The sequence below is a fragment of the Tupaia chinensis genome, unplaced genomic scaffold (assembly GCF_000334495.1).
Source record: "Tupaia chinensis unplaced genomic scaffold, TupChi_1.0 Scaffold000100_1, whole genome shotgun sequence".
Taxonomy (NCBI): Eukaryota; Metazoa; Chordata; class Mammalia; order Scandentia; family Tupaiidae; genus Tupaia; species Tupaia belangeri.
The window spans coordinates 531,212-542,134 of record NW_006159564.1 but is presented as its reverse complement, the minus strand read 5'-3'; the positions used below and the strand labels follow the sequence as shown (position 1 = coordinate 542,134).

General features: G+C 37.5%; 2 protein-coding genes across 6 annotated transcripts in view; one reads left to right on the top strand and one right to left on the bottom strand.

Moving 5' to 3' along the window:
* CMSS1 (cms1 ribosomal small subunit homolog) overlaps positions 1-10,923 on the bottom strand; it is a 430,734-nt gene that overhangs the window by 387,430 nt on the left and 32,381 nt on the right. The gene's annotated exons all lie outside the window — the stretch shown is intronic.
* The window catches only part of FILIP1L (filamin A interacting protein 1 like), a 105,736-nt gene that overhangs the window by 85,708 nt on the left and 9,105 nt on the right, over positions 1-10,923 (top strand). The window contains exon 2 of one of the 3 annotated variants that reach the window (XR_003548580.1): positions 4,080-5,118. The exons of the other annotated variants lie outside the window; for them this stretch is intronic. The gene's annotated coding sequence lies outside the window, so the exon portion shown is untranslated. Of the gene's footprint in view, positions 1-4,079; positions 5,119-10,923 lie in introns of those variants that run through there. 3 annotated transcript variants of the gene reach the window in all.

Sequence of the window (10,923 nt, the reverse complement as noted above, 5' to 3'; positions counted from 1 at the left end):
CGGCATGGCCATCCCCCTGGAGGGGTGATTTCTCATTTTCTGTCTCTCTGTCTCTCTCTGTCTTTCTGGCAAGCACACATGCCCTATAACAAAAACCTCTCCAAAAAAAAAAAAGAAAGAAAGAGCACAGACTTCACAGTCAGTGAACATTTATTCTGGTCTGATTATCTGAGCTGTTTGAATAATTATGCTAATTTTATGTAAAACAAGAACAGTAATACTTTCCTCATAAGGTATTATAAGAATTAGGTGAAATTGATGGGACCAGCAGTTGGCAGTAATGGCTATGTCGCTGGACTCCCACATAGTCGACCACGGTTCCAGTCCTGGACCTGGTGGGTTAAACTCACACCGGGCACATGTCACATGTGCATGCATGCCCAAGATCCCGAGAGAATTGAAGAGAAGGGATTGCAGCGTGGCCATCCCTCTGGGGTGTGATTTCTTGCTCTCTGTCTCTCTTTCTGGTGAGTGCACATGCCCTATAGGAAAAACCTCTCAAAAAAAAAAAAAAATTAGGCGAGCTCAAAAGGCACAGAGTACACTCTCCATATGCTCTTCCCTCTCTCTATAAACCAAGTCTTGCATGGGGTCTTGGAGTCTGTCTTCCAGTTTCAAGGCTACCATAATGATCCCTTGCATGGTATGTGCCTGTCTGCACCTCACTTTCTTAACTAAAAAATAATGCAGGTGCTACATGCAGACTTTGTAAAGACAGACATACAACCCTCAAGACAGCATAATAAACCAAGTAATTTTACTATTACAATTTATTTTAATAATAAAGATTTCAAAACAGCAATAGTAGATAAATTCCATACTTTTACATGTTATTTAAAAAAAAAATCCTACAAATTTTCATTTATTTTAGCATGGATTTATAAAGGTTTATTTAGCAATCATGTTGATTTTATTCCCTTTCCTGCCCCTGATTAAGAATACTGATCTAGTAGAAATATCTCTAAGAAATATTTAAGTGCAAAAAGCAAGGTGTTGAACAGTCTTCACAGTAAGCTTTTTGTGTAAAAGAGGAAAATAGGATCTTTATTTGTATTTGCTTATTTATTCATAAACTCTAAAAATATATATGAGAAACTTATCGGTAGTTACGGTTGGGGGGATGAAGGATGAGGTGAGAGGAAACTCTTCATAATATACCTCTTAATTTACATATTTGTACTCCATGGTCTACTGGTTGAGGGAGCCAGATCCCATATAGTCAACTGCATGGTTCAAATTTGGCTCCAGGGACCAGCAGTTAGCGTAATGGCTATGTCGCTGGACTCCCATGTAGTCGACTGTGATTCGAGTCCCAGACCCGGTGGCTTAAACTCACGCCTGGCACCTGAGCGTGCATGCCCAAGATCCCGAGAGGAGAATGGAGAAGGGATTGCGGTGTGGCCATCCCCTCTGGAGGTGATTTTCTCGCTTTCTGTCTCTCTGTCTCTTTCTGGCGAGCGCACACGCCCAATAAGAAAAAACCTCTCCAAAAACAAAAAAAAAATCTTGGCCCTCAGAGGCTTAAAAAGCACATCAGGTGTATGTGTACCCCAAATGCCAAGAGGATGGAGAAGTGGAAAAGGGATTGCAGTGTGACCACGCTCTATTACAGGGTGCTTTCTTCATCTCCCTCTTTATCGGGTAAGCACACATGCCCTTTGGCAATGAACAAAAGAGAAATCTATCAATATATACATGTGAATATATACATATAGACAGATACATATTTGAAATATGTATAAAAGATGAAAACCAGATTGCTTGAAGAGTTAAAAGTATATAAAATAAACTGTAAAGGTAACTATGAAATAAATTTGAAATACATAAATGATCTCTCAGACAAGCTGGATATCTTTCAACCTACTGCTCTGTATTTTCTTCTGAAGAACTAAAATAAATTAGAAAACATCCTCGGTAGGGACCAGTAGTTGGTGTGATGGCTATGCCACTGGATTCCCATGTAGTTGACCATGGTTCGAGTCCTGGACCTGGTGGCTTAAACTCACGCCGGGCACGTGTGCGTCCGTGCACAAGATCCCGAGAGGAAAATGGAGGAGAAGGGACTGCAGTGTGGCCCTTCCCCCCCCCCAGGGGGGGTGATTTCTCACTTTCTGTTTCTCTGGCAAGCACATGCGCCCTATAGCAAAAACCTCTCCGAAAAAAGAAAGCATCCTCAGTAGTCTTCTCAACATTTTTAACTAAGGAAGCCAAACCAAGCAAGAGTATAATCAGAAAGACTGTTCCCGTTAGGTTTCTGCCAACTCTGTAAGCCCACCCTGTCTTTCAGACCTCAAGTAGGCCAAGCAAGCATATGAGTATCTGAACTAAGCAGAGAAAGTGCATGTCCATATTCAAGGAAGGAAGAGAAGGGGTAAGATGAGCAGAACATCAGAGAGGCCTTGGGAAGGTCAGCTATCAGCATCCACTTTGATTTTTATTTTATTTTATTTATTTTTTCTTTAAATTTATTTATTTACATTCATTCACTATACATCATCACAGCAAACAAAATGAGATTTCCCATCCAGAATACACTGTATATTGGCTCAATAAAGCACATCAACATACATGTTATCGTCAACAATTTTCCATGTCTTATGTCCTATATATTGTTATTTTTGTCATTCTTGATTCTCTATCTCTCACCATCTGCCGTGTCCCACTCTCCTCCCACACTGTCTCTGATATCCATGGTTGCTTTCTATGCCTTCCCCCCCATTTTATTTATTTGTTAAAGAGCTTCATTAATCTAAATATTTCCAATAGCAAGCACAGCTGATATATACATATCCATGAACACAAGTCTGGCCCTAAGCATAAACCTCAGTGCGTAGAATGAACATACAACAAAGTAGCACACAGCTGGGACTATATAGCTTACTGCGGTCCTCAAATAATGACTTTTTAAAAAGTTTCATGACAAATAGTTTTCATGATTTTTTTTCTCCTGAAATTTTTTTTAATTAATTCATTTACATTCATCCCTAATCATCGTCACAGCATACAAAAATGGTTATCCATCCAGAATATACTGCATAGTGGCTTAATCATGCATGTTACCAGTAATTTTAGTTTTATATATATATATATATATATATACACACACCCCTATGTTTGACCCTCTACCCTTTCCCACCCTCTTCTCACACCGTCTCTGGTGTCTACAGATGTCTTCCTTCCCTCCACATTTTATTGATCATTGCACATTCAAAGCATCATTCTCTTCCAGAATGGGAGAACTGTGGAGTAATCTGTAAATAAAAGAGAAATGGAAAGTAGTGGCTGATCCCAAATACACTTGAGCAGCATTTAATGAAGAAGAGTTATGAATGTCAAAGACAACTAATAGGAATTCTCAGAGAACTTTTTCCTAAAATTAAGCCCTAAAATGGCAATTCTCAAACCAATACCACTGTGTTCCCCAGTGAATATCTACAGTGTCTGGTGACATATTTTGTTTGTCACAGCCATTTGGAGGTACTGGATTACTCTTGATATTCAGTAGGTAGAGGCCAGGAATTTTGCTAAACAGCCTACAAGCACAGGACAAAGAATTACTCAATTCAAAATGTCAATAGTGCCCTGCAGCATAAGAAATTCTGACTTAAAAAAGACAGTCTAAATATGGCTGATGTCACAGGTGAAAAGATCCATCAGTAGTCTGAAGGTAGACCACAATAAACAGATTTTGTCTTTTACTCCAGTAGGAATTCTGACTGTTCCTCCCCTACTTCAGGCCAAGCCCCTGGGGGCTGAAATGCTCTTGTGTTGCTTCATTATTCTATTTCTTTCTTCTTTTCAGTGTGGCAAGCGATTTATTTTTATTTTTAAATTGAAAAAATATATATATTTATGGTACACAATATGATGTTTTGATGTAAGAATACAGTGTCGAATGGCCAAATCAAGCTAATTAATCTATCCATTACCTCACACACTTACCATTTCTCTGTGATAGGAACATTCAAAATCTACTCTTAATACTCACCGTATACTTCTAATGGTAATAGACATATGTATACTGTAACAGGTAGTTTGTTAAGGGGTTTTGTTTGAATTGCTTTTTACTTAATCCTCAGAACAAGCTTATTATGAAGGAAGCCCCTGTAGTAACCCCATTCTACAGATGAAGAAAATGAGACTTGACGGAGGTAAAGTTCTTGTGCAGGTCACACTAGATAGAAGTGAGGAAGCCAGGATTCATCTTCAAAACTGAACTGAGACCAGAGTCTGAATTTCTCACCCTGGTAAGGAACAGGTAGGAAGGAGGACATAAGCTCTGTCCTAAAGAAAGCTACACTGGGGCAGATGGACAAGACATAGAAGATCACAGAAAGTAATAAAAATCAACCACTGATTAAAGAAGGATGGAATGGAGAAAATGATAAGCAAAGGGTCAAGAACTTGAACATGAGTCCAGCTGTACCGCCATCATCACTGTCTCATACTTAAACACAGCTCTGCATGCCATGTACCAGGAGTCACCATCATAAATACAGAAGTACACACACATCTGTGATCATCCAATGCACCATATGCTGAGTGGCTTTTTGAATGCTTCTCCCTAGAGGCACAGGGCAGCCAGTGAAAGGCGCTGTGGTTAAACCCCAGTAGGCCCCGAAGGATTAGGGAGACGTCCATGTGAAGGATTTAGTCTGACAAGGACCTGAAGTTTCAATCTGTTGAAAGATAAGTTAATTTCAAGGAGTTACAGTAGCAATCAAAGTCTGGCAAAAAAAGAATTTTGATCTGAAAATATTTTTATCTTAATCATTTTCAGATAATCAAAGACCCCAATTCACAGTGGAATAGGGGTGGGCCAAGGAAGAAAAATGCAGAAAAAGGGTTGGATGGTGGCTTTGCAGTAAAATGTGACACTCATCAAGGCGACCCCACACGAAAGTGTCCCAAGTCAAGTTTGAAGAGACCTCCCTGAGTACATACACCAAGCAAATGCTTCCCCACGCTCAGCCTGGCTAAAGGCTGGAGGTGAATTATGACATCAGGACCTTTTTTGGGATGCTGTCTCTACCTTGCTGTCTCTCTGTCTTGAAAGTGAAAGACTTAAAAAAAATTTTTTTTAAAAGAGAAATGAAAATTTAATGAAATCTACTTAGAACAGCAGCATATTCACAGTAAATGGCTTGTCAAGGTTCTTCTTAACAAAAATTTTTTTTTAAAAGAGAAATGAAAATTTAATGAAATCTACTTAGAACAGCAGCATATTCACAGTAATTGGCTTGTAAAGGTTCTTAACAGCTCTATAGTAGTCTCTTCTATAGGGGATGGGTTCAAAGACCCTTAGCTGAAGCCTAAAACTGGATACTACCGAATCCTAATAAGGGGTCTTCATAAAGTTCATGGAAGATGTGTATTAAGAAAAATTAAGCATGGATTTCAAATTTTTTTATATGAAAATAAACACATTTTCATTCAGTTTCTCCACATACTTTGAAGTCCTCTCATATACTATGTTTTTTCCTGTATGTATACACCTATTATAGATGAATTCATAAATTAGACACAGTAATTAACAACCATAATAAAACAATTATAAAAATGTACTATAATGAAACTTAAGTGCATGTGGCCTCTCTCAAAATATCTTGTATTGTACTGGTCTATTTTGATACCAGGGTTGACTTTGGGTAACTGAAACTACAGAAGGCAAAACTGCAGATAGGGAGTTACAGGCCTACTCAATATACTCAAAATAAGAGGGGAAAACACTCATCTGAGTAAATGGCAAAAAGAAAAATTCATCTGAGTTGGTATTTTTATTATGAAAAATTAAAATGGGAGAAAGCAGAAACATAATATTAGTTTTATTAAATAAGTATCCATCATCTAAAGTTTCTTACTTGAAAGTTCCCTAGCAATGTATCACTGAAGAAGTTGTAATTTGGGCTCTAAGTAATTATCCTGCTATGGATTTTTACCTGCTGTCTTTACCATCTTTCCCCTGATAGTTCCTTTTTCCCCTCTCAGTACTAGGCTGGACACCTTACCTTTCCAAGTCTCTATCTGGCCCTTCTTGAGTAGGGTGTGGAAGATGTCTTTCCTAGCCCACACTCTATGGGCATCTCCTTTTGTCTGAAGGAGAAAATATTCTCCTTGTGGCTGCCTGATTTCCTAAACTCTGTGCCTGTGGGCTTTTTACTGGCTTTTTAAAGGTTCTAAAACCTCATCTTTTAGCAATTTTTCTTTCTAGACCTTTTATTTTGGTTAGTTATGATGCTCTTTTTTCGGCCCTTAGGAGAGCAAGATCTGCCCCAGTCCCTCTGCTGAACAGGATGATTTCATAAGCTCTTCTTGGAATCTTATTTCTCTGCTAAAAGCTCTCAAGTTCCTTAGAATTAACAGGTCATTTAACTATTTGCACCTTATTATTTCACTTCCTCTGACCTCTGGGGAACCCAATAAGTTGCTCAGATGATGAAGAATCCTAACTCATGGTACCCTATTTTTACCATTTATTTCTCTTACACCATGCTAGAAGCCTCCTCCATCACTTTGTACCCCAAATCTTGATTCACAATGAAGGAAAACAGAATCACAGTTTATTGAATCTGGACCCATTTACGGTACCTCCAAATGATCTCAGTGATGATGACAGGATTTTCAGTAACAAGGACATAAAGTAGACACAGATGTACACTCACACTCAGCTAGCAGATGCCAAAAAAAAAAAAAAAAGTGTTACTGTTCTTCCATTCCAGATCTTGCTGACCAAGTGAAATGAATCAAACATTACATTATGGCTATGGTATGCTGTAGCAGTAATTTTTAAATAATCTTTGACTTGAGAGAAATAAAAGGAAGCAGCATACGCACAATATAAAAGACTGGCCATAGCTATTTTTATGAATGCTCCTAAGAAATAGTCTAAACACTGAAAAGTCTCATTGAAAAAAAGAGTAAGGAGAGCAAGGAAATATTCATTTATAGGCCTGACCATCAACAACTTAAAGAAATTTCCCAATAAATTCCCTGTAAACATTCTGCAGTCTGCTACAACTCTATGATTATTGAACCATAAACATACCTGCTATCAATGAACTGCAACAACTTTAAAATTAAATTTTAGAGAAGATATAATCATAACCAGGTATTAGAGTCTAGCCATAAGAGTAGATATGAAAACAAATCAAACAGTGTGATATATGTAGCTTTCTTCTTGGTAATCAAATGTTAAATCAGGAAGAAAAAAGTACAGTCATCCTTCAGTATCCACAGGATACTAGTTCCAGGACCTGACCAAAGATTCTTAGATCCATGGATGTTCAAGTCCCTTTAAAAAATGTATTTGCATGGACCAGCAAATGTCATAATGGTTACGTCGCTGGGCTCCTGTGTAGTTCCACCCCAGGCACGTGTGCATGTGTGCCCAAAATCCTTAGAGGAGAATAGAGGAGAAGGGATTGTGGCATGGCCATCCCAACCTTGGGGGTGATTTCTCACTTTCTGTCCCTTTGTCTCTCTCCGGTGAGCACACGTGACCTATAGCAAAAAATCTTTCTTAAAAAATGTACTTGCATGTAACCTAAATATATTCTTCTGTATACATCTAGATTACTATAATACCTAACACAATGTAAATGCTATGTAAATAGTTATTATACTGTATTGTTTAGAGAATAATGACCAAAAACATCTGTACTGTTTAGTAGAGACACAACCACTAGGGGCCTAATCACACAGTTCATGTCAGCCACAGTGGAATATTTGCAATCCTCAGTTGATTGAACCTGCAGATGCAACCAGCTATAAGGTATTAAATTAGTCTGCAGTAATGATATCAAACACAGGGACTGAAACCTATCAACACACACTTAGGACTAGGATGAGAGTTACACTATTTCAAATAGTGGAAAAGACCACACAGATTTAGTAGCATCACACTATTTGGTTGTTGATGGGAAACTGTTATTAAAATATGACCAGATCTATGCAACTACACAGGTAGGTTTTATAAGAAAAGGTAAACTGACAAATAGCAAGTATACTGCACACAGTAGGTGCTCACTGTTCTTGTCTCACAAAGATCTGAAATGAATTAACTATCTGAAATGAATTAACTATCTGTTGAACTGCACAGTACTATGGGTAGATCCATTATAAAAACCAGGCAGTGGTTTCCATACCTTTATTCCATGTTGTGGTTTCAAACAAAATACAATGTCTTATGGAGACAGTTTTGTCATGTAGGATTTTTCTAAGGATTTAGAAGAAATTCGAAGGCAGAGAATCTTCCATCTCTCTGTGGTGTAACTGCTGTTATTAATGGTGGAAACATCAAAGCAGTGACTAAGTCAGTGAATCTGGGGACCTCATTAGAATGAAACAAAGCATTGACCAGTAACATGGAGGAGGCATAGGGTGATAGCACAAACCAGAAGTTTTCCAAAGAAAGACATTATTTGCCACTTATATTTCAACTATCTATCCTCTGGAGCAGTATTTTTCAAAGCATGACCCCTTTCAAGAGGTCTGTGAGGTCAAAATTATCTTAAAAATAACTCAGTCTTTTTCACTGTCGTTCTCTCAAGTACACAAGGCATTTTCCAGAGGCTACATGGTGTGTGATGACATCACTGCTCTGACAGCTAATGGAATGTGTGAAACAAATCTGAGGATATAGCTGAATTTAAGTAAGCCAGATATTAGTGTTCGCAGGAATGTAAACAATGCAACTCCTCTCACTAAATTGTTTTGTTTGAAAAAGTTACTTTTCATAAGCTATGTTAGGTATGGTAACATATAATGGCTCTATTTTCTTAATGAATAATTTAAAAAATACTTAGTCTGATTGTCTAAAATAGAAAATAATGATAGATATATCCAATACACTCAAAAGCTTTTTAGGGTCCTTAATAAAAGGGTTGTGAGACCTGAAAGGTTGCAAAAACTGGGGCCCAGCACTTGTCATAGTAGTTAAGGTGCTGGACTCCTACATGGTTGACCGTGGTTTGAGTCCAGACCCAGAGGGCTTAAAACTCACATTGGGCACATGTGTGTGCATGATTTCTCACTTTCTTTCTGGTGGGTGAGAACGTGTCCTGTAACAAAAATCTCTTTAAAAAAAAAAAATGTTGCAAAACTGCTGCTCTAGAGTCTTTAATAAATTGTGCTAGAACTATGTGCTCATTCTTTCCTAGCAGCCAGAGACTTTTTAAGAAAATTATCTTCTCTCCCCTGTTCATCTCAGTATAGCTCTAATAGTCCCTATAGTCCTTTGCTGTTTGTAAATTAAATGGACAAAATTTGTGACATATTTGTAGCATCAAAAACTTTAATTTCAAGACCCACACGGTAAATACTGTGGTATATTTGCTCCCTTAAAATGAGAGATGACAAGCTGACTCGAAGTTGTTTACTTAGATTGATTTCTGAAGCTGATAAAAACAAATACAGTGCCATTAATAGCTTATAGAATTGTTTTATTGCCTGATAATCACCAAGTTTAGTTATATGGACCAGATGTCTAGAACACTGGAAAAGTACTTGAAAACAGAGAAATATAATGTATTATGGTGGTCAGATTTTGTATATTTCCTTTCCAATATCATTTGCTGTTAATATAATGTTGCTCATTTAATAAGGAAAAAATGAAAATACTACTCCTTTATTTGCAGAGCTGAACAAACCAAAGAAGAGTCAGTGTTTAAGATATGGGCATTTACTAACCATCCCTGTTCTTAAGCAAGCATGCACACACAGTTCTGATGTAGAGATTTAAAGAAGGAAGAGAAGTAGCTATTTGAGCAGTCTTACTGTTCTTAAGCAAGCATGCACACACAGTTCTGATGTAGAGATTTAAAGAAGGAAGAGAAATAGCTATTTGAGCAGTCTTAATTCCTAGAGGCACTGTAGCTACGAAATAGAAGCAATGATGTATTTAGGAGAATACTGACAGGAAAATTACTTTACACCTCATTTTCTTAAATGCCTAAAACCATTTATATGAAACACCACAGCATCCTCTTAAAAATTAGTAAAACAACTTTGGGCAATGTTTTAGTATTTTCCATAAGAAGGTCTATTTGTCATTCTTTCATTCATTCAGAAAACTTTTGGTTCCTTCCACCTTTAAGGGCTCTGTGGTAGACACTGTAGAAGACACAAATGAATCAGATGGTCGTTCTCTTATCAAGAAGTTTTTATTTCAATAGGGATGACTGTCATGTACATAAACAGGTCAAAACCAAAAGTGGTGAGATTTTAATGTATGTTCGTACGGCTATGACTGGCATTATAATATTCAAACATACCATCTGCTTCATATGTATATGATGTATATTACTAGCACTGAATATCCTGGGGAGATAAAATACAGGCACACATGGGTTCTGGCATAATGTATGTGCAAATAAAAACAGAAAATACTCTGAATATGTAATTTGTAATGAAGAACCAGCATTATGGTTAGTAGAGAGAACAGTCAAGATGACAGATGTGATATTTTGGAAAAACAAAACAAAACAAGAAACTGGTATTGCACATAATAATAGTGATAAACCACAGTAAGTTATAACAGTTCTGAGCCATAATAGAAACTCTAAAGAAAAGCTGTAATAAGATATTACTTGAAGCCAGTTTGGATTTAATTACCTCACATTTGTGTCCATAAAACTAGCTTCCACAACCTGTTTTTATTGGACAGGATTCACTGAATGTTCCTGTAATCCTGTGGTGTCATACATGAAAGTGAATATGAGTACTTCAAGACAGTAGGCTTCAAACTGAGGTACATGTACCCCTGAGGGTACCAAAGATTTTCCAGGGATGCAGGCAGGGAGTGCTTCAAGGGAATCTATGTCTACATCTGCAATCCACACATAAACTCTTTCCAAAAATAATCTGTCAGGACAGGACAAGTGTGTGTTCTGAGTCCTTTTCCAACAATCTTTCAAAATAGCCTCT